The 24,378-nt window shown below is 45.2% G+C and overlaps 1 long non-coding RNA gene across 1 annotated transcript in view; it reads right to left on the bottom strand.

Annotated features, from left to right (window-relative positions):
* LOC130542717 (uncharacterized) overlaps positions 1-24,378 on the bottom strand; it is a 51,344-nt gene that overhangs the window by 3,235 nt on the left and 23,731 nt on the right. The window contains exon 7 of the long non-coding RNA XR_008957452.1: positions 20,388-20,466. This is a non-coding gene — a long non-coding RNA (uncharacterized LOC130542717). The remainder of the gene's footprint in view (positions 1-20,387; positions 20,467-24,378) is intronic.

Raw genomic sequence — 24,378 nt, 5'->3', positions numbered from 1 at the left:
TGAAAATTCAGAGAAGAAAATTCATCTTCATGGAGAAGGTAACTAGGAGGCATTTGATTTAGGATTTAAAGGATGAGGGATGCCTGAGTGGCTCAGTTGGTTAAGCATCTGACTTTTGGTTTTTCCTGGGTCATGATCTCAGGGTTGTGAGATGGAGCCCTGAGTTGGGCTCTGCCCTGGGCGTGGAGCCTGCTTAAGCTTCTCTCTCCCTCTGCCGCTCCCCACCTCCCTCTCGAAAGAAAGAAAGAAAGAAAAAGAAAGAAAGAAAGAAAGAAAGAAAGAAAGAAAGAAAGAAAGAAAGAAAGAAAGAAAGGGAAAGAAAGAAAGAGGGAGGGAGGGAGGGAGGATGAATGAATTTAAAGGATGAGTATGATTTGCACATGTAAAATGACAGGAGGTGGGGCATACAAGGATGACAGACCCTCTGTAAATGATCAAAAGTAACGTCTTAGTTTCTTAAATACACGTTGGTAAAACAAATCTCTGTAAGCTGTTATGGACTGAATGTTTGTGTCTCCCCCGAATTCGTACGTTGAAGCTCTGATCCCCAGTCGTACTGGAGGTAGGGCCTTTGGGAGGCAATTAGGTCACGAAAGTAGAACCCACATGATGGGATTCATGCCTTTACAAGAGATAATCTTTCTCTCTGCCACGCGAGGATACAGCAAGAAGGTGTCATCTGTAAACCAGGAAGAGGGCTTGCACCAGAACCCTACCATGCCTGCACCCTGATCCTGGACTTGCAGCTTCCAGAACTCTGAGAAATAAATGACTGATGCTTAAGCCACCTCATCTGTGATATCTTGTTATAGCAGCCCAAACTAAGACAAATGCAAACCTTGCTTTCAAACTTGTTTATCTAAATGAAGTTTAGAGCAGCTATTGTCCTTAATTCAACTGGATGCTCAAGGTCAACCTACAGTGAAAAGTCAAAAGAGTGGAAAATCAGTTTCATCTCACATGTTCATGATGGAACTGGCAGCTCCAAGTGTTGCATTGGAAAGAATCCTGAGACTTCATTAAGGTTCAGCAGGAAAGGGCCTGTGATTGATTAGTTATGTCTGCCACAGGCACAGGCTTTATATGTGGTGGGTGATTTATTTCCCATCCCTGGGTTAAAGTCAGACATCTGAATTGCCCAGGCAGGAATGCTGTGCCAGTGTAGTTGTTGTTGTTTAAGATCTTATTTATTTATTTATTTATTTATTTATTTATTTATTTATTTAAGAGTGCGTGTGCACTCATGCTGGCAGGAGCAGAGGGAAGGGAAAAGGACTAGCAGACTCCTTACTGAGCCTGGAGCCAGAGGAGGGCTCTACCTTGGGCTTGATCCCAGGACTCTGAGATCATGACCTCAACCAAAGTCAGATGCTTAACTGACTGAGCCACCCAGGCCATCTGCCACAGTGGTTTTAAAACTGTTTTAGCGGCAAGACCCTTTGTTCAAATGAAATCTTACTCAAATTCCAATATTTTGAAGAGTGGAGCTGTCCTGTTTAACAGGGAAGTGGGATGTCTGGCGTCCCACCGACCCACCCTCCTTGCTCACAGTGGCACCAAGAGCACAGCCTGAAAATCACTTTATGAGACTGTTGCTTTCTGTGTTGCAAGAATGGCATTTAATAATTTGTTTGGTTCATGTTTAATTCCACAAGAAGGATGATAATCACTATTTTACAGATGCAAAGACTGAGGTCCCAAGAAGTTCAGTGATAAGCCGGAGGCTGACCACAGAAGTTGGTGAGGAAGTCAAGGCTAGAAGCAGGGCCTCCCCGCTCTTAGGGGCAGGGTGTGGGATGCCTCTAGTGCCACAGCGCCACCAGAGCTTGCCAGGGGCTGAACAGCGGAGACTCCTCCAGAAGAGAGTTGGGTGGGGTTGAGATAAACACGAGGAAACACTTGTCTGAAATTCTGCCTTGCTCTGCCCTCCCCTACAAACCTTTTCCACAAGCCCTGCCGTCAGCGACACGTTAGAGGTCCCGGGGACTCAGATTTCCTTCTCAAGTCCTGAGACTTGCAGGAGAGGTGGCAACCTGAGCATGATCTCTCCTCAACTCTTTCTAAGGGGCCGGAGTGGCCAGAGGCTGAGGTACGGACGTCACGGTGAGTCTGCACGTAAGGCACTTTACAAATTCCACACGCTTCTGTCACCTCACCAAGCCCACGGCGCTCTGCCCCTCTTCACCACCAGCGCTTGCAGCCTGGACCGCTGCGCCAGCCTCCCCTCCCACCTCCTCTCCCCTCGCCAGCCCTGGCCTCACCTTGTTCCCTTCTACTCTCCGCACTGCGGGAAGCCATCTTGGAATAACGCGCATCTGACCTGGTCACTCCTCCACTTAAATCCTTCAACGGCTTCCCGTGGTCCTTAGTTCCCAATGGAAAGAGCACTTTCTGGTGAGAAAGTGTGTGTGGGCGTGTGTTGCCGTGTGCACGCACACTCTCACAGAGGGAGGTTTACGATATTCAAACTGGAACATGACTGTACCACAGGCTCCACACGATACACAGCAAGGTATGTTTATTCAGGTCCTGCCTCATTCCACAAAGGACCTGGGTATATGATATGTCTCCTGGGCAAGCAACCGCAGGATGCTTTCTCAGCTATGTTTTGGAAGCATCAGTCCTGTGGTACGAACCAACCATAATGTAAAATAAAAATAAGTTAGTGTTTTATTATCCAAAAACTCTGAGAGGAAACTAAGGGACAAATGCGGGCGGAGGTGCTCTACCACAGCATCAAGATGATATCTAGATCACTGAAAGGGCATTCCGAGGTGCATTCGGAGAAACTGAGTCATTACCTAACACAGTAGCCCGTGTGTCAATATTACCCCACCACTGGCCCCTAGGACCTAAGTCAAGGGGGCTTCCCCCAACCATCTCCTCACAATTTAGAAAAAAGGCCCTTTCTGATAGCTTTGCCTTTGTGGCTCAATATATTTCTTTTTATTTTAAAAATACGTATTTTGGGGCACCTAGCTGGCTCAATTGGTAGAGCATGTGATTCTTGATCTCGGGTCATGACTTCCAGCCCCACAATGGGGTCAGAGATTACTTTTAAAAAAATTAAAACAAATAAAAAACTTAAAAATATGTATTTTAAGTAATTATTTTTTGAGAAAGAAGAACAAAGCCAGAGGCATCATAGTCCCTCATTTATTTATTTATTTAAAGATTTTATTTATTTATTTTGAGAGAGAGAGAGCTCACGAGTACGGGGGAGCAGCATGCCCAAGGAGAAGCAAACTCCCTGCTGCTGACGTGGGACTCCATCCCAGGATCCTGGGATCATGACCTGAGCCGAAGGCAGATGCTTAACCTACTGAGCAACCCAGATGCCCCTCCCTGATTTTAACTGTATTATAAAGCTATAATAATCAAAATAGTATGGTGGCATTAAAACAGACATACAGGGAGGAAAAAGGCATCTAGATTAATCAAACAGAATAGAGGGCCCCGAAATAAACCCATATGTATATGGTCAATTAATTAACAAAAGAGCCAAGACTATACAAAGGGGAAAAGACAGTCTCTTCAATAAATCATGACCTGAAACCATAAAACCCTTACAAGAAAACACAGGCGGTAAATGCCCTGATGTCAGTGTTAGTGATGTTTTGGATCTGACACCAAAAGCAAAGTCAACAAAAATAAACAATAAACAAACAAACAAGTGGGACAACATCAATTTGAAAAGCTACTGTACAGCAAAAGAAATCATCAAGAAAATGGAAAGGTAACTCACTGAATGGTAGAAAATTTCTGCGAATCATATATCTGATAAAGGATTAGTATCCAAAATATATAAAGAATACATGTAACTCAATAGCAAAAAAAAAAAAAAAAAATTGGATTAAGAAATGGGCAGAGGAAAAAAAAAAAGAAAGAAAGAAAGAAAGAAAGAAAGAAATGGGCCGAGGATCTGAATAGAAATTTTCCAAAGAAGGGGTGCCTGGGTAGCGCAGTTGTTAGGCGGCTGCCTTCGGCTCAGGGCGTGATCCTGGCGTTCCAGGATCGAGTCCCACATCAGGCTCCTCCGGTGGGAGCCTGCTTCTTCCTCTCCCACTCCCCCTGCTTGTGTTCCCTCTCTCGCTGGCTGTCTCTCTCTGTTAAAATAAATAAATAAAATCTTTAAAAAAAAAAAAAATTTCCAAAGAAGACATACAGATGGCCAACAGGTCCATGAAAAGGTGCTCAACATCACTCATCAACAGGGAAATGCAAATTAAAGCCACAGTGGGATATCACCTCATATGTGTTAGAAGGGCTGTTATCAAAAAGACAAGAAATAGTAAGTGTTGGCAAGGATGTGGGAAAAAGGGAACCCTTGTGCACTGTTGGTAGAAATGAAAATTGGTGCAGCCACTAAAGAAAACAGTGTGGGAGTTTCTCAAAAAATTAAAAATAGAACCACTATAGGATCCAGCAATTCCACTTCCAGGTATTTATCAGAAGAAAATGAAAACACTAACTCGTGTCCATTGCAGTATTATTTGCAATAGCCAAGACATGGAAACAATCCAAGTGTCTATGGATGGTAAATGGATAGAGAAAAAGAATGCATTCGTGTGGAATATTATTCAGCCATAAGAAAGAACAAAATCCTGCCATTTGCAACAACATGAATGGAGCTTGAGGGCATTATGCTAAGTGAAATAAGCCAGTCAGAGAAAGACAAATACCATATGCTTTCATTTATATTGGGAATCTAAATAAAACAGAACAACAAAAAAAGTAAGTTCACGGGTAAAAAAGAATGATCATTGCCAGAGGTGGGGGTGGGGGTTCAGGTGAAATAGGCGAAGGGGGTCAAGAGGTACAAACTTTCAGGGAAAAAAAAAACCACTTACTTTAAATTAGGCAACACTTAATATTTCAAAATTCCAAAGGTAAAAAAATACCTGTAGTAAAGGCTCCTTCCCACCCCTGCCTTTCAGCTACCCTGCTGCCCTCTGGAGACGCAATCATTGTTACTAGTTTCTAGAATAGCCTATGCATACATAAGCCTGCATATTCACACTTTTTATTTTCATTCAAATAGTGGAATTATATTCCCAGTGTCCTTTGCCTTGCTTTCCACCCCCCCCCCACCTTGCTTTTTCACTCAACAATTTATCCTGAGGTCCAGCTTCATTACATGTGACTGTCACGAACCGTGGCTGGGCTGTGTCCTTGGGATTCTTCATGGGCATGAGGGGTTTTGTCCCCGCTAAAACAAAACTGACTTGGGGCTGGGGAGTTGGACCCATATTTATTCATATTTACTGACCCTTGAGCTCATCACCTGGGGAAGGGCAGCTGGTGTCTGGGGCCAACCAGGCAGTACCTGCGGTCACTCAGCACCAGCCTTTCTCTGCATATCACTCAAGGACCCTTGTTTCTTCTTAGAGCTTTTAAGTCATTTTTAATTACATAGGAAATACACGAATATATTTCTGCAGAAAAAAAAAAAAAGGTTGACTAATTCAGTTGAAGTAAAAAAATCCCCTTTGATTCCCCAAACCTATGACAACTCTCTACCCAGAAGTGTCTACCAAAGCTTGGGTGTTTTAAGCCTTTTGCTTTGTGGGGAAGATTGTTGTGTTGTGTTTTCCTACGTGGGATCATATTCTTTGTATTGTACCACTTGCTTTTCTCATTTAACATTTTGTCTTGGCCCTATTTCCACTTCAGGGTATGGAGTGGGCACGATTCTATTGTATGGATGTACCATAGTTTATGCAAGGACCGTCCTCTTGATGAGCATTTTGGTTGTTCCTAATCTTTCAACATCCAAATAAACTGGCTTCTTTTCCCATATCACAGCATATGGCAAGGCAGCTCCCTTCCCAGGATTTCTGTAGATTTCAAGGTTGCTTATGTTTTCCTGGTCACATCCTGTCCCTATTCAGTTCTTGAATCCACTCGGGGCTTCTCTATTCTCACCTCTCTCCCCACGCTCATCCTTGCAACTCTTCCTTCTATATTCTTCCAACACCAACAATTTCACTGAGATTTGTGGGTGAAGGAGAGGGGTCACAGCACTCTTCCCCTATCTCCACCCTTAGGCTCCCAGCAAGTCCAGTTGGGGTTACCTACAAATTCTACTGCTCCAGTACTCTGGGCGAGGCCACCATGAGCTCCCACGAGGGTCACTGTGGCAGTCTCCTGGCTGGCCCCCTGCTTCCACGCCTGCCTTCCTAAAGTCCATCATCCACCATGCTAGCAGAGGACTTGGAAAACATAAACCAGATCACTTCCCTCTCCTGCTTAAAACCCATCAGTGCTTCCCGTTGCCTTCAGAGTGAAACCCAGGCTCCATGGCAAAGCCGACAAGACTCTGTCCAATCCCCTCCTGCTGCTTCTCCAGCTCCATCTTCTGTGGCCTCACAACCCACCCCCCTTCTCCTCCTCTAACCACCATACCACCCGGCCTGGGCCTCTGCACTGGCTCTTCCCCGGAACACTCCTCACACCACAGCAGCTTCAGTGGCTCCTTCTCAGCTGACCAAATGCAGTGCAGAAAGGCCTTTCCGGACCACCCCATGCTAGTCAGCTGACCCCTCCAATTTCTCTGGCTCATACCGGTTTATTACTGTTTACTGTCTGCACCCCACAAAACCGTGAGCTATGCTTGGGCAGGCACTTTGTCTCGTTCGCTGCTCTGCACCCGATGCCTTGTACAGGAGGTGCTCAGTACCCAATGGCTGAACAAATGAACAGACCACATCTACCAAAAAAAAAAAAAAAAAAAAAACTAAGAGGAAGCCTCCAGAGGGATGTGTGATTGGAAGATGCACTCCGAGTGAGGGTCCCAAGGGAGCTATCTCTCCATACAGGAGCCTGGTTCCTCATTGAGACAGGTGTAGGTTGGAGCCAGGAGGGAGGCCCCAGAGTCCCAGCGCCTCCCATGGCCTCCCGAGATGGGAGAGGGAATGTCTCAGAAATGCCTTGATTGCCACAGCAAAAGGGCAGAGCCGCTGCCTCCAGTGCTGATTTCCATGCAGCCGCTGCCCTTCTTCCACTCACCAGAGAGCCCACTGAGTTGCCATAGCAACAGAGGACAGCACCAGAGTCCAAATAGGGTTGTCTGCATCTCCCAGCACTTCTGTGAGGGCGAGGAAAAGGGGGGGCTCAGTTCAGAGTTGTGCCCTTGCTCTGTCCGCCTCTGGTTGGTCCCAGTCCAAGCAAAGTGCCCTCCTCGGCCCCTCCAGCCCCACCTCACGGGAACATCGGAGGAAGCTTGCCCTTCAGCCTCCTCTCCTCTGTTTTCTCTCTCCCGCTGTGGAAGGAAGGCCTCATCTCCGTATCCTGTCCAGGCCCACAAATTGGCCAGAACAAAGGAGAAGGATTCTCTGATGGCACACAGCTCTCAAAGCAGTCTGAAGCATGTTTACTTTTTAAACACAACTTTGCTAGTCCAAACGGTCATTTCCCGGAGTTGAGTCTCCGTTGGTTGTCTTTTTGGTCCCCTTGAAGAAGCCAAACCTGGCTTTCAATCCCCAGAAGCTAAGAGCCCTTTAAGGAGGCAGCTGTGAAGCCGTTTGTATCGTTTGTCAAAACAATGACAGTAGCATTCAGCACTCTCTACGTGAGGATGTGGCGTGCGTCACTTGTCTCAACCCTGACGATCATCCTGAAAGAAGGTTAGTATAGTCCCTCTGTCCACGTAAGGAAACTGAGGCCTGATGGTTGCCGGGGTCCCACGGCTGCCATCGGAACGCTGCGCTCTGGGACTCTGACAAGCAAGCCATTGGCCACTGCTCTGCCTCGGGAGGCACAGACAGCTACACGGAGCGACACACTGTGCTTGCCCAAGCCCAGCCAGCCCCTCGAGCCCTCCCGTGGCCCCCTCCTGGCCATCGCGGCCAGCAGTTGTTGGCTCTGGCCCCACGCCACATCACCCCCACAGGGATCTGACAGCAAATAGCTCGGAGTGGGAACAAAGGCAGCTTTTTTAGCCCCTTCTTTAGAAACCTTGACTCCTCACCACAGAAGCGGCTCCTCGGATTGGCTGCTACCATGGCAACGGGCAGCTGGTCTCTGTCCAATTATGTCAGTCCAGGACAGCAGTGCCTCCGTGGCCATTTCCGGCCGAGCACCCAGCCTGCCAGTGCAGCCCTTCTGACCTCCAGGCAATTGTGAATGCCTACGCTTTCTAATTACAGCTGCCTTTCAGTTCCCTGCTCCTGATGAAACCTTTGTAATCTGCATGGAACTTCACCTCCCAGCAGCCCCACATCACACTCGGCTGCTGGCTCTTTATCTGTGGTTTACGAAGCACCGATTGTGTATGCAGCCTTGCCCCCAGCATGCTTGTGCACCCTGGTGGGCAGATAACTTGGACACACAAATTTCAGACATCCGGGACTCAGTGTCTGGCACGAAGATCTTTTTGCTGTAACTGTGACCTTGGAGGGGGTCTACGGTGGCCTGATTTTAAGCCTGATTTCTTCGTTCAATGACTCATGAGCACCTACTATGTTCCGGCACCAGAGACACCACATTAAGCAAACCAGCATGGCACTTTACATTTTCCTAGTGGAGAAGGGTGATAAAAGTAAACAGAGAAACAAACAAATAAACATGATTTGGAGAGTGGTAAGTGTGGTGAAGATAAAGGAGCTGAGGAGCTCTGATCCTAGGATGGTCATTTTCCTCTGTTCTCATCCAAGTTCCTCACTTCCAGAGAGAGGGGCACACCAGAGGAAAGGGGGAGGGGGTGGTGCTTGGTGCCCAGTGGGCACTTCTGGATGCAAGTGGGAGAGGCTAAACTTAGGGAAAAGGATCTTCAGGGAGTGACGCAGCTGGGGGTGTGAGGCCTGAGAGCCACCGTCTCTTTCCTCTCCCCGGCTGTCAGCTTCCTTCCTTCTCCTTCTGGTGGCTTTTCCCACCAAACAGGTAGCGTGGCTGCTGACAGACCCTGTGAGTTTTATTTTTCCAAGCCGCAGTCATGGAAGCCAGCCTGACCTCAAGCATTCTCCCATTCTAAGACCCTAACTCCAAAGGAAGCCACTTGTTGGCCCAGGTCAGAAGTTCCCAGCTTGACTAACCAGCAAAGGCCAGGGATGGCATTAGAGAAAGGAGGCTCCTGAGTTCCAAGTTAGTTCTTTGTGGTTGGGAAAGGCAGGCAGTTCCAGGGTCCAGACCACCCTTACAGAGGGAGACCCATCTAAGTGTGTGCCCCTCCACCCCTCCCCCTCACCCCAACCCACCCACACTCCTGCTTTACTTTTATGGTCTCAGTTCTGTTCCTGAGACCTGGCCCTATGCCCTGGTTCAGTCCCAACTCAAGGTCAGCCTCTGCTCAGGAGACTTCCCTGCCCACCTCACCTGTGTCACCCTCATGTGTAGTCCCACCCACCCCATGCATGACTCAAAGTCACTACCAACACTGGTTGTTGGGTACAGCAGGTTTTATGAAGATCTAGGGGGTAACAGATGGGGAACATGCCATAGCTCAGAAGAAGACCATGGTATGCTCTACATATAGAAACGATTCTCACTGCCTTCTATCCTTAGTGCTCACTGTAAGGAAATCACATGGTTTCCCTCTCTCCCTGACCTTTCTCTTGGAGCTCCCAGCAGGAACCGTGAAATTCCTTGTTACTTTCTAACGCAGAGGTATTAAGCTTTCCACCTCCACTCAAATCAGATTCCTGAGCCTACCCTGGCATATCCTAAAAACACATTAAGGTGCTTTGCTAAATGAAAGAGCCTTCATTCTGAGCCTACAGAAGTCAGGAGAAGCTATGGCACTGTAGTTACTTGCTTAACTTATCCACATTCAAATTTTTAGGGCTCTTATTCCCACAGCCAGAGCGAGGACAGGAGGTGGGGGTGGAGGCATCCACGCACAGATTCCACTTTGGCCCCAGGATAATGTGCTGTCCGCCTCAGTGCTGAGATCCTGTAAGGTCAGGAAAACTTGCACATGGTATATCCCACTACATCTCTTCTGACGTTAGATGGGGTTGCATGCTTGGATCCCTGAGACTTCTTTTGAGGGATGGGCTCAGCAAGTCAAACACTAGCTCAACACCCTAAGGGTGACACAGAAGAAGAATGAACGGCTCCCAGACTGTAGAGGTCGATGGTGCCTCAGCAAGGGACACAAGATCTCATTCTGAGAAGAGAAAGGGTAATGTGGACCCTCTCGGCCATGCCCACTGTCAGTTATGTTCTCCAGCTGAGAAAGCTCGATTCTGTGCTTGCACTCCCAGGGCCTGCCCTTCTCACTCTCGCTGGGGTGGGGACCAGGAAATGCTAGAATTCTAATGGAGTTGCCGCCTCTGAATCTCCCTACTGGATTTGTGAAGACTCAAAGATGACAGTCATCCGGGAAGCCATGCCCTTACACGCTGCCCGGTGCCTGAAGCTATTTCTGTGAACAATCAGAGCTCTCTTTTTCTATGGCCTCTAAAAACCTGTGCACGGGCAGACTGCCCACGTAGGGTACTCACACAGCACGGCTCTAGCACCTTCTATTAGAAGCCATTTTCAATGTTCTGGAGGGATGAGATGCAGAGATGGGGAAAACAGCTGTCCCTTCTGCTTCTGTCCTCTTCTGTACCCAAAGATTTCATACGAGGATAGCTACAAAGATCTTGGTGTTGTTCCTTAGAAGTCTGGTTCCTTCTCATTACCTCAGATTTCCTGGAGCCTGGACCTATTAATGGACTCCTTCTGCCTTTGTGGTCTGATCAAACTGTAGGCTATTTCTGCAAATGCATTTGACTTTGAATCTAGGGGTTAGGCTACAGGATCATTGACATCCCTTCCCTTTCTTACAAAAGAGAAGTAATAGGTTAGTGGAATGAGCACTGGGCCAGGAACCAGGTAAGTTTGGGGATCTGGTCCTAGTTTTGATGAAGGGTGGCTTTGTGCAAGTCGCCTGCATCTCGGGGCCTTGAGTCTTCATCCATCAAATGCATGGTTCCACAGAGGTGGTTTTCTAAACCCTGGCCTCTCATCTGTACCTCCGAACTTTGTGTCACCCCTGTGTACTTAACAATTTTCTGAAAATTGAATTACCTTTTTAACTTGCCTTCATGATAAGCAATGTATCCATGAAATCACATATGTAATGTGCTAGTTTTATTTTTTCTACAAATATTTATTTTTAATTTTACTCATCTGTATAATCCCTGAAACCATCCTGAGTACCACACACGTATACCACCCTTTGGGAAACACTGAATTAGAGCATCATTTTGGTTCCCAAATGTCTTCACTCCTATTGTGAAATGCTAATAATCCCCCAGAGGAAAAGCAATTTCAGAAAGAAAAAATATATATATCATTCCTGAGCCAAGAACCAGCACGACCCTTTAAACAAAATGGTTCTGTTTTGACAACTTTTTTGCTCCCATCACAGTTTACACGACCCAACTCTGATTCCAATTTCTTGAGCCTAATGAGCCTACAAGGCTCTGCCATGGCTCTTCCCTTGGAGTTGCACATGGTCTACAAAAGACCTTGGTTCCAAAGTGCCCCAGGCCTGCCCCTGTATCAGGTGGTGGGACTGCTGTGACCCCCTGGAAACGGCTAATCCTTCCAAGTGACTGGAGGGTTGGCCTTTCATCCTAAGCAAGCAATCCCAAGGTTAGAGCAAGTCTTGTCAGTGGGCAGCCTCTTCTGGTTCCCTTGACCCCCACTGCTTCCTGGAACTATTTGGATGACATAATTCAAGAGACTCATGGGGATCCTTGGCTAGGAACTCTCTTCTCTGGTAAGGTGCTGGCAAGCAAGAGAGATGAGGGTTGGGCTCCTCAGGCGAGAGAAAGAGAGAAAGAGAGAGAGGACAGATAACGTTTCCCTGGTAAAAGAAGACGCCTGTATAATGAAATAAAAACTGAACAAATCATCAGTCATCAGGGTTGATCTTCCCCTATCTCAGGAATTCCCAAATCTGGGTGATCATCATCAGAATCACATGAAGGGCTTTTAGAAATAAAATTAAACACATCCCTGTGCTATTACACAGGAATCCCACTCCTTGGCATTTGGACATAATAAATGAAAACACCAGGGGCTCCTGGGTGGCTTAGTCGGTTGAGCAGCTGATTCTTGATTTCGGCTCGGGTCATAATCTCATGGTAGTGGGATAGAGCCCTGCCTCAGACTCCGCACTCAGCGGGGAGTCTGCTGGAGATTCTCTCTCCCTCTGTCCCTCCCCCTGCTTGCTCACACACCCTCTCTCTAAAATAAATAAATAAATCTTTAAAAAATAAATGAAAACATATTTATGGCAGCTTTATTCATATTTGCCAAACACAACACTAAAAGACCCATTAGTAGGTAAAGAGAGAAAACAAACTGAGGTATAGCCATAGGGTGGAATACTACTCAGCAATAAAGAGTAATGAACTACAGATATGATACATGCAACAACACGGATAAATCCCAAAAACTTCACGAGAAGCAAAAAAAAAAAAGAAACAGGACACATCCATTGACACGACATTCAAGAACAGCAAAGACCCATCTATGGCAATAGAAATCAGAAGAGTGGTGATCTATGCAGGATGGGAATTGATTGGACTTTTGGGGGCCATGGAAATGTTCTGTACCCATACATTTGCCAGAACTCACCCAATTACACTCTGAAGATCTGTGCATTTTCCTGTAGGTAAATTTTACCTTAATTTAAAAAACGAAACCAAGAGGCACCTGGGTGGCTCAGTCGGTTGAGCATCTGACTCTTGGTTTTGGCTCAGGCCATGACTCAGGGTCGTGAGACCAAGACCCGCATTGGAGTCCATGCTCAGCACAGAGTCTGCTTGTCCCTCTCCCTCCCCTGCTTGCACGTGTGAGAGCACGTGTGCTCTCTCTCTCTAACGGATGAATTAATCTTAAAAAACAAAAACAAAAAACAAAAAATATATATTCTCTGGCCCCATCCTATTCCTACTAAATCAGAATCCCTAGAGGCAGAACCTGAAAATTAATATTTTAAAAAACCTCTGCAGGTGATTCCAATGCACTCAGGTGTGGGAACCTCTGGATCCTAAGACAGCTTTGGCTGATTCTCTATTGTTTACCAGAGGTGGGGAAGTTACAGGACTGCTAGTAGAAAGACAGACTGAAATAACAGCTACTGCTTATTGAACACTTATTATTGTGTTCTCAAATTCTTCCAAAAACCCCACAAAGCAGGTATTAGTTTCTCCATCTTCCAGATGAAACAACAACAACAACAACAAAAATGAGGGCAAGACACCTGCCTAAATCACACAGCTGGTAAATAGCAAAACTACTTAGCCCAGGTATTCTTTACTACAAACACCTCATTCTTTCCATCGTTCGTTCATTCATTGATTCAAATAATCCAAACCAAGTAAATATCATGTGCCTTCTCGGAGCCAGGCACTCTGCTGGGCATTATGCCATGCTGACCGCCCTGAGAAGATAGGAAGGAGGACTGATGGGTGAGCAAGATGGAGTCTGTAAGGCAGAATTTACCTTTGTTTTGTAGATTCAGGGAGGAAAGTGATCCCAGGTCTCGTTTAATTTTAATTATTTAGGTAGTTTGGGGACAGGCAGGAGGTTTATGGTTATAGAAGCATAGCTAAAGAAGCTTCTCTGCTGCTTACTTTGGGAACTTTACAGAAGCTAACACCAATAGCAGGTAATGTTAAAAATGGGTTAAAATCATTATGGGATTATGAATAATTCACAGGCACCCCCTGTTACCCATTACATTTTGTTCTACATAATTGCTTCCTGGAAATCTGCTCCCAGGGCAGGGAATTGGGAGTATGCATGAAATTGAATATTTCTGCCTCTGACAAGTAAATTTCAACAAAATTGTGAATTAGTTTCAGTCCCCTGCTGCCTATCCCCTTTGAGTTGATAAGACTGGTCCTTTACCCAACAAAATAACTATCCAAGCAAAAGGGTGTAGCTCTTTTGAAAGGGAAGCAAGCCCCAGTTCCTGTTCATACCAGGAAGTGTTCTAGAGGTTCTAAATATTGTGGAGGGTTTGGGGTGGGATGGGGGACTAGAAGAAGGATGTCTGGGGAAGAATCAGAGTCCAACCACAAAATGTACTCTGGACAGTATGATATAAAGATGGGAAGACCAGGATAAGAGTAATCCTTCTTTAAAAATTGAGATGTAGGGGCATCTGGGTGGCTCAGCCGTTAAGCATCTGCCTTCAGCTCAGGTCATGATTCCAGGGTCTCGGGATTGAGCCCTGCATCGGGCTCCCTGCTCGGTGGGAAGCCTGCTTCTCCCTCTCACACTCCCCTTGCTTGTGTTCCCTCTCTCGCTGTCTCCCTCTGTCAAATAAGTAAATAAAATCTTAAATAAATAAATAAATAAAATTGAGATGTAATTCACACACCAAAAACACATCCTTCTATTTTTTTATTAAAGATTTTATTTTTAAGTAATCTCTACACCGAATGGGGGGCTTGAACCTACAACTGCAAGATCAAGAGTCACATGATCTACTGACTGAGACAACCAGGCACCTCAAAACTTCACTTTTTTTGGTTGTTGTTGTTCTTAGGGGGAAAATCACCCTTTTAAAGTGTACAAGTCACTTTATCTCAGTCTCTGGCAACCATTAATCTATTTTCTGTCTCCATAGATTTGCCTGTTCTGGACCTTTTGTATAAACAGAATCAGGCAATATGCTGCCTTTTGTAACTGGCTTCTTTCGCTTAGCATATTTTCAAAGTTCATCCATGTTGCAGCATGCATCAGAACTCCATTCCTTTTTATGGCTGAGTAATATTCCATCATACAGATACACTATATTTTGTTTATCCATTCATCAATTAATGGAAATTGGTTTTGGCTATTATGAATAATCCTAGTATGAGCATTCATGTACAGGTTTGGGTGTGAATATATGTTTTCAATTCTCTTAGGTATAAAACTAGTAGTGGAATTGCTGGGGCATGAGATAACAGTTGTTCAGTTTTTTTTTTAATTTTTATTTCAATTCCAGCGTACTTAACATACAGTATTATATTTGTTTCAGGTGTACAGTATAGAAATTCAACACTTCCATACATCACCTAGTGCTCATCATCGAGACAAGTGTACTTTTTTCACATCACCTATGTCCCCCTCCTCTGCCCCACCCCACCCCCACCCACCTCTCCTCTGATAACCATCAGTCTGTTCTCAAGAGTCTGTTTCTTGGTTTGTCTCTCTTTTTTTTTTCCCCTTGCTCATTCGTTTTGTTTCTTAAATTCCACAACATATGTTCAAGTTGTTGTTTTTTTTTAAGAGAGGGAGTGCATGAGCGGGGGCGGGGGTGGAGGCGAGGAAGGGGCAGAGGGAGAGAGAGCCGACTACGCAGACTGCACGCCCAGCACAGAGTCTATCTCGGGGCTCAATCTCACGACCCTGAGATCACGACCTGAGCCGAAACCAAGAGTTGGGTGCTTAACTGACTGCACCACCCAGGGTCCCCATAATGTTCAATTTTTTGAGGAAGTATCAAACTGTTTTCCACAGTGGCTGCACCATTTTCCATCCCCCCAGCAGCGTATGAGGATTCCCCCTTTTTCTAGCAATACCTCCTTTCCGTAGCAATACTCTTGCTTTATCTTCTTTGTCAAAATGCATCTGTGCTACGTAGTAGTCACAGCTTATCTGAAAACCTAATGTACATTACCGGTTTCATGTGTCATCCCTCTGGATGACACACTGACAATTTAAGAAGAGCTTCCTGGAGATACACTAGTACGCTATTCAGGACACTTCCAGATTCAAACTATCTGAAGCAGAGAGAGGATGTATTTACTCACATAGCTAGGAAGATAGTCAGGTAGCTTACAGACTATAAGGGGAAGTTATAGGAACCAAGGCTTCAGCTTCAAGGTGAATTTCTCTTTCTCTCTCTCCCCACTCCCCTCTGAATCTCCCTCTTGTTTCTTTGATGTCCTCTTTCCATGACACTCTCTCCACCTCTCATCTCTGTAGCCTCTGCTTGGCCTCATTCTGCATCAGGTTCTTTCCATGTATAAGAAAGATGGCTGCCGGCTGCTCAGACCTACATCCTCTCAGCCTAGCAGCACCATGGATAGTTTAAGACCTAGGGACACAGACCTTCTCTCCCAGAATCATATATGTCACACCATCCTTGTATCGATCACATGTCCAGGAAAATGAGTCTAAAGTTCTTGTTCCCCCCTGGCTCCCACACCCACGTCTGTGGCCAGATCAGAAGATGGGGACCTTGTCAGACTTATCACCTAACCTAACTATCGCCTCGTTAGTCATTTCACTCTGTTGCAATTTTACTTTTTCCAAATGAGTGGAATGGAATCTTTTTTAGAAAATGGAGGGACAACTTCGGTAATTGAAAGCACTTTCTATTTTACTCTCAATGGGTTCCAAAATCTGAGGAGGACTCTCCAAGGGACTTCCAAACTTTCTCATGTAAAGTTCAACAGCTATCAGAACCCACATGTGAAAAAGAGCAAATGAGCTGAGTCCTTGGATGTTAGAGCTGACCCTGTGGGGACCACCTAGTCCCCCAACTCATTTTACACAGGGAGCAACTGAGGCCCAGGGCTGGAGGGGGCCTGACCAGTCACGCAGATGCAAAGTAGCAGAGCTGGCCCCAACCCGGATCTCCAGGCCATGCCCTTTCTTCTTGTCCAGCCTCTTGTCTGCACCCTCCCTCACGTGTGCACTCGGATTAAAAAAAAAAAAAAAAAAGGCTCCAGCGGTGCCTGGGTGGCTCAGTTGGTTAAGTGTCTGCCTTCAGCTCAGGTCATGATCCCAGGGTCCTGGGATCAAGTCCCGCATGGGCTCCCTGCTCAGTGGGGAGTCTGCTTCTCCCTCTCCCTCTGCCCTTCCCACCCACTCGTACTCAGTCTCTCTCTCAAATGAAAGAATTAAGTCTTAAAAAAAAAAAAAAAGAAGAAGAAGAAGAAGAAGGGCTCCAGATTCATAGTAAGGGCATAAGAAGGAGGTGCTGAATGGCTGCACAGACTTTCCAGTTCCAATTTACCCTTTGGGCATCACAGGGACCCAATTCATGCTGTGGGGAGGATTTCTTGCTGAAATCAGCACTGCTTGGGCCATAATCTAGCTGTGAGTCACAAACTGCACAGGAAGTATCTGAATGAGCTTTCTCTGAGCGAGAGAGGAGAGAACTGAAGGGTGAGGAACAGAAATAATGTGCAGACATTTTTGGAACTGAAATAAAGAGCTGCAATCAACAGACTCACTCAACCTGCATCCTGGCCCCGTGGAGTGATCTGCGGGCAGTGCAGACACTGCACACACAACCTTCTCCCTGCACACTTACTATCCACTCACCCAGCAGAGGACACATCCGGGACACGTTTTAGAGTATTTTTTTTTTCCACATGAATTTGTACGAGCCCTTTCTACTAAGAGTTAGTTCTTATCTATCTTATAACTGGCAAATATTTTGTCCAGCTTTCATTTGACTTTTGCTTGGTTTTTCTCCTCTGATGTGTCTAATTTTCACATGTGATCCTATCGATTAATCATCTCTCTTGTGTTGCCTAAGCCTGGATGTCATGATTCAATATCCTCCTCTACTTCATTTTTTTAACCAATGACAATCATTTCTTATAAACCCATCAACACTTCCCTTAAAAGCTTGAATTTGCAGTAATTTGAACATGACAGAATTAAGGACTCCCATACCCATCCTACTTTGATTTATCTAAATTTTCTTCCAATACTTTTGTACACTTAAGTATTTCAACTATCTGGAATTTATTTTAGCATAAAATGTGAGGTAGGAATCTAAGTTTCTGTTTTCTTGTTGTGTTTTTTTTCCAACGGCCAATCAGTTCTCATAACAACACTTATTAACTAATAACTCTCTTCACTCCCAGTAATGTTTTCTAGAGGTGCAGACTGTGAGATGTACTGTTGGCTGCTGTTGTTTTAAAATATGTGCATAAGTCCCTGACACTGTCCCTTCAAAAGGTGGAATTTAATTCCCCTCCCCTTGAGTGTCAGCTAATGGATGGTGTAAGCACTGGTGGGTGACTCATGAGGCTAGGTCATAAGAGACGTGCGGCTTGCTTCTCGCATTTTCCTGGATCGCCCACTCTAGAGCAGGGCAGCTACCAGCCTCCATGGCCCCCACATGTGCAATGGGGTAACTCTGCCCCCCTCAGAGTGTCCCAGGTCTCTCTGGGAGGTGCTGAGCGGAGCCTCACAAGGGCACACAGACCAGCCCTCCCTCTGTAGTCACCAGGCAGCTACTTGCCTTTTTTTGCTCTTTAGCACCACTTCCTGACTGTGGCTCCTGAACCCCCTTGGAAAAGCATCACCTCCACATCCACCATCATGAGAGGTCCCAGAGAAGAATGTTTCCTGGGGCTTGGGATGGAACTGGCTACAGCAGGTCACCTGTGCCCTCAAGTGGCTCTGCTTTGCCCTGAATCTTGGGGTGTCCATCTTGAATTGCTCTATCAGCTTCTTCAATAAGCCCCTCTCTCTGTGGAGTACTCAAATCAGACATTTATTCAGACATCTATTCTCTCTCCCTCAGAGTAAACATCCCACATAAATGGAGGGAGCAGTGGAGGCTGTTGGGGATACGGATTATAGCCCCAGCAGCGGTCAAGACCTAGTGATCTGTCATTCACCAGACCCTGTCTATAGACCTCACCTGAGAGATCCCTCTGGTCTGTCTGACTCAGCTAGTTAGCACTCGCCCTCTCACAGATACACATTCCCCTTCCATGGTCCGGATCGCTCTTCCTTGGGAACCCCAACAGCTCCCTCTCTGTGCCAGGAACATGACCTGCCTGAGCTTCTGCATTACTAACGGACCAGTGCCTCCTGCACTTTAGATCTAGGAAAGAGCAACTCGGTGTTCTAGAGAAAATTCTCTTGTCTTGCCTTCAAAATGTTGTTCACTGAAAAGAGAGAGGGTTTTCTTGTCAAGCCTAGGGAGGGAGTTGCCAGGGAGACAGACTGGCAGCCTTCAAAACATGCATGCCAGCCTTTTTAACGAGCAACTCCACTGCTGGAAAACTTTAAAGACAAGAACAAAGATTTAATGGCAAGGGTGCTTATTACAACACTGTTTGTAATAGTGAAAAATGGGTAATAGCCTAAAGGCTCAAGAATAAGGGGACTGATCAAATTATGGCAATTCCATAAAATGGAACATCACTTAGCTTTTAAAAACCATGCTGTAGATGAATGTTCGTAAACATGGGAAGATGGACATGGTAAACTGTTAGAAAAAATGATTATAGTATGATGCCATTTTTTTCAGTACACACACTAATAAGTGTAGGATGGATATATATCAAAAGCTAATAGTGGGGGGATGCCTGGGTGGCGCAGTCGTTAAGCGTCTGCCTTCGGCTCAGGGCGTGATCCCGGTGTTCTGGGATCGAGCTCCACGTGAGGCTCCTCCGCTGGAAGCCTGCTTCTTCCTCTCCCACTCCCCCTGCTCGTGTTCCCTCTCTCACTGGCTGTCTCTGTCAAATAAATAAATAAAATCTTAAAAAAAAAAATCTCAAAAAAAAAAAAAGTTAATAGTGGGGCACCTGAATGGCTCAGTCAGTTAAGCATCTGACTCTTGATTTCAGCTCAGGTCATGATCTCAGGGTCCTGAGATCGAGCCTCACAGTAGGCTCCCTGCTCAGTGGAGAGTCTGCTTCTCCCTCTACTCTTCCCCCTGCTTGTGCTCGCTCTCTCTCAAATAAATAAATAAAATCTTCTAAAAAAACAAACAAACAAAAAAGAACAAAAAGATTAACAGTAGTTGACTTAAGATGATGGGTATTTTTATTGTCTTTGTTTCGCCTGTGTCTATGTTCTACACATCCTCTGGGTGGGTGTCTCTCACCTTGTCAAGACAAGAAAATGGTAAGAATTATTCTCAAAGCAAAATGTGAATGCCTCTCTACTAGACTAGGCAAAATCAAACGGACTGACAATACCAAATGTCAGTGAAGCTGTGGAACAACCGAGACTCGTGCACAGCTATGGGAGGGCAAATTCTAACAACCACTTTGGAAAAACGTCATGCGATATTACTAAAGCAAAGCATGCATCCACTCCATGACCCAGCTGTTTCTATCCTGGGTCTATCCCAACAGCAGTGTGTGTTTATGTACACCAAGAACACACACAAAATCATTATAGCTTATTAACAATAACTTCATTAACAATAACCCAACCCTGGGAAAACACCAGTGTTCATCAGCAATAGAATGAGTAAAATAAAGCGTTGCCTATTCATAGCACAGAACACTACAGAACAATAAAAAATAACAAACCATTTCAACATGGTAGACCATGAACGGATTTCACAGATCTAATGTTGAATGAAAAAAGCCTGATACTGAAAAGTACATTCTATATTATTCCATTTACATGAAGGCCAAGAACAGGCCAAATGAAGCTCTGCTGATAGGGATCAGGATAAGAGTTACCTGTAGGGATGATACTGATGGGAAAGGAACACAAAGGAGACTTCCAGGGTGCTGGGAATGTTCCATACCAGCACAGTCCCTAAAAAACAGATAACGTAAGCCATATATGTCTTTTAACATATTCTAGTAGCCATATTTAAAAAGCTAAAAAGAAACCAGTGAAATTTAATTTTAATGATATATTTTTATTTAATATCCAAAATACTGTGATTTGGACATTTAATTACTATTTAAAAATTATCAATGATATATATGCTTTTTTTGTGCTAAGTTGTTGAAAATGTATTTTACACTTATAGCACATCTCAATTCCAAGGAGCCTCCCTTCATTTTTTAAAAATTTTATTAAGTAACACAACTAATGAATCATCGAGCCTTACATCGAAAACCGGGGATGTACTGTATGGTGACTAACATAATATAATAAAAAATCATTATTAAATAAAAAAAAAAATTTTATTAAGTAACCTCTACACCCAACATGGGGCTCAAACTACAGCCCCCAGATCAAGAGTCGCACACCCTAGTGACTAAGCCACCCCAGGGAACCCTCAACTAGCCACTCCTCAATTGCTCAATAGCCCTACGAGGCTAAGTCCCATACCAAACAGCACAGGACTGTACCTTGATTTGAGTGGTAGCTTCATGGGTATATACTCACAGAAAAATTCATCGAGCTGTACATTTAAGATATAAACACTGTACCTCAATCAAATAAATAAACACATTTTTAAATAAACACATTTTTAAATAAACCTTTTTAAAAAGGAGGTTAAGAGACACATCTAGCAAAGAAAAGCAGCCTATGACTCCCTAGCTCAGCTGACCACCTCTCTCTGGGACTGAGGACACCGGACACCGTGCAGAGTTCTAAGGGCAACCAGGCAAGTCAGCTGACTTGCTCGGCCCAGGGTGTGGTGAAGCAGGGCGCAAACAGCCGCCCTAATAGAAGGAAGAAACTTGGGGAGAATGCCCCAGTGCTAATAGGAGTCTGGAGTGATTCTAAGAAACACACTGCCTTCTAACTGGGTTTGCCCCCAGAGGTGAAGAACCACTGGCCACAGCAGTCCCCTGACCGAATCCACCTCCATAGCTTTACTCAGAGCACCGTAACTTAGGCCTGTGCTCCTGAGGTACAGTATATATACCTGAGGATTTCTACAAATTTTTTCCCTTGTTATGTGTTTATTTAAATTCTGTGTGTAGGGATGCCTGGCTGGCTTGAGTCGGTGGAGAGGCGACTCTTGATCTCAGGGCTGTGGGTTCGAGTCCTACATTGTGTGTAGAAATTACTTAAAAATAAAATCTTTTTTAAAAAGTTCGTATATGGGGCGCCTGGGTGGCACAGTGGTTAAGCGTCTGCCTTCGGCTCAGGGCGTGATCCCGGCGTTATGGGATCGAGCCCCACATCGGGCTCCTCCGCTATGAGCCTGCTTCTTCCTCTCCCACTCCCCCTGCTTGTGTTCCCTCTCTCGCTAGCTGTCTCCATCTCTGTCGAATAAATAAATAAAATCTTAAAAAAAAAAGTTTGTATAAATCCATGTGTGCATAATGGACATAAAACCCAAAAAATAAAAAATAATAAAAATAAATAAAATAAAATCCATGACTTCATAGATAACAACTGATTAGGAGAATGCTAAGGTTTAAACAATGACTTTAAAAAATGTTAAGTAAATAATAACACAGATGGTACATGGATAATGGCAACCAAAACACTCAAGAAATTGTATGCAATCTCTGACTTACAGAAAACAGTGGTTTCTATACCATCCTTCCTTCATGAAATGATCCTGGACACCCAAGCTTTTTGGGGTAGGGAAGGCAGAGTTACTTAAGGGACTGGTCCATGTGAGTGATTATCAGGTAGAAAAAAACGTGAGCAATTTGTTCACAACATCTCCAAGAGGCATCAGAAACTGCCTGGTTGGAAGTCAAAAGGTAATTTTCTAGAAAAACCCAGACCTTGGAGAAAACCAACCGGGGCAGGTTTCTCCAGAGGAGCTCAAGTTGTAGTCACGACAGAAATTCTTCTTTGCTCTCCTCACGCAGCCAAAGCCCCAGAGCCGTGCATTTCCCAGGTCAGCAGCTCTCGCCACATGGCACTTCCTGTTTGTCTGGCCCTCAGACAAAACCACTGCTTGCAGGACTGACCAACTGCTAAAGTCCTGACAGAGAGGAAAGTCAGGGGAAGTGCACATCCCTGGATACGGAATTGCTGAACAAAGACGAAGAGCAGTAGCCTAACTGTGAGCAGTCGCTCTCTTTCCGGAGTCTGTTAGTGCACCCGTGTTGGGAATTTACACTGACACTGGTGTGCAACCGTCACCACCATCCATCTCCAGCATTCTTCCCACCTTCCCAAACTGAAACTCCATACCCATTAAAAATAAGCCTCCCTTCCCCATCACCTCCAGTCCTGACAACCACCATTCTACTTCCTGTCTCTGTGAATTTGACTACCCCAAGTACCTCACAGAAACGAAATCATACAATATATATCCTTCCGTTACTGGCTTATATCACCTCGTATAATGTCAAGATTCATCCAGGTTGTAGCATGAACCAGAATTCCCTTCCTTTTAAAGGCTGAGTAACATTCCATGGTATGTAGATACCACAGGGTGTTTATCCATTCACCTGTCAATGGACACCTGGATAGTTTCTACCTTCTGACCATGGTGACGAATAGTACTAGGAATGTGGGTATGCAAGTATCTCTTCAAGTCCTTGCTTTCAGTTCTTTTGGGTATATACCCCGAAGTGGGCTTATTGGTTCATGTGTTAATTCCATTCTTAATTCTGAGGAACCGCCAGAGTGTTTTCCACAGTTGCTATACCATTTTACATTCCCATCAGCGGTGCACAAGAATTCCAATTTCTCCACATCTTCAACACTTGTTATCTTCTGGGTTTTTTTGACAAAAGCTATCCAGATGGGTGCAAAGAGGTACCTCATTGTAGTTTCCATTTGCATTTCCCTAATGGTTAATGATGTTGACTATCTTTTCATGGGCTTATCGGCCATTTGTGTATCTTCCTTGGAGAAAGGTGTATCTAAATCATTTGTTCATTTTTCAATTGGTATTATTTGCTGTTGTTGTTGTTGTTGAACTATAACAAGGTGTTTTATATGCATTTATTCCTTTCTTCCTACAGTGCTCCTAAAGCCTCCTCTTAAACCCCTAGCCAGGCACAGATTCATGCCCTGCCTCCTCTCCTGGCATCCCAAAGCAAGCCAGACTGATAAATGAAACCTGCAATGGCAGCTAGAGAAAAGAAATAAACAAAAGCAGGAAGAAGGGAGGGAAGGTCAGCCAAGGGCATAAACAAATAGGCTTCAATTCTCTCAATCCAGTGGGTACTAAATTAGTTACAAATATCAGTGCCTCAAATCCAAAGGAAAAACTGATTCATGTGAATTTCGTCCTTGAATTGCATAAGGCAAATGGGTCTTTCACATTCTAGGAGCATCCTCTCTGCCTCCCCTGTGATGAAAGGGCAGCAGCAAGACCAAAAGAAGAAAAAAGTGAGGGGCCTGGGAGGACAGAGGCCCTATGCAAGCAGCCTCTGGGAGCAGAACTGCATCTGGGGAAGAAGCAGGGACAGTGATGGCTCCCCCTCCCCACCAATGCATTCTCCAGAGGCGCACTCTTAGAGCACTAGTGTAATGAGGAAGTGACATTAAAAAGGCAAGTGAGGCCATGATGAAAAGTTGTGCAGGGAAGACATGTGAGAGCCAAACAGGAGACCCCTAAAAAGACAGCCATCCACAAGGCACTATTGAAACATACTTGCTCCTCTGACAGTGACCCCAGCCTAGCCCCAGGCAGTTTCTCCTTGATAACAGAATCAGATTATAGTTCTTCACTAGGAGACATGCTAAATGCAGGTTCACAGGCACCATCTCCAGAGACATGGCCTCAGAGTGCCTGGAGTGGGGCTCAGGACCCTGCACTTTGGCCCAGCTGCTGGGCTGATGATGATGGCG

This window comes from Ursus arctos, unplaced genomic scaffold (assembly GCF_023065955.2).
Source record: "Ursus arctos isolate Adak ecotype North America unplaced genomic scaffold, UrsArc2.0 scaffold_5, whole genome shotgun sequence".
In the NCBI taxonomy this organism is placed as follows: Eukaryota; Metazoa; Chordata; class Mammalia; order Carnivora; family Ursidae; genus Ursus; species Ursus arctos.
This window is presented reverse-complemented; position numbering and strand designations above follow the sequence as displayed.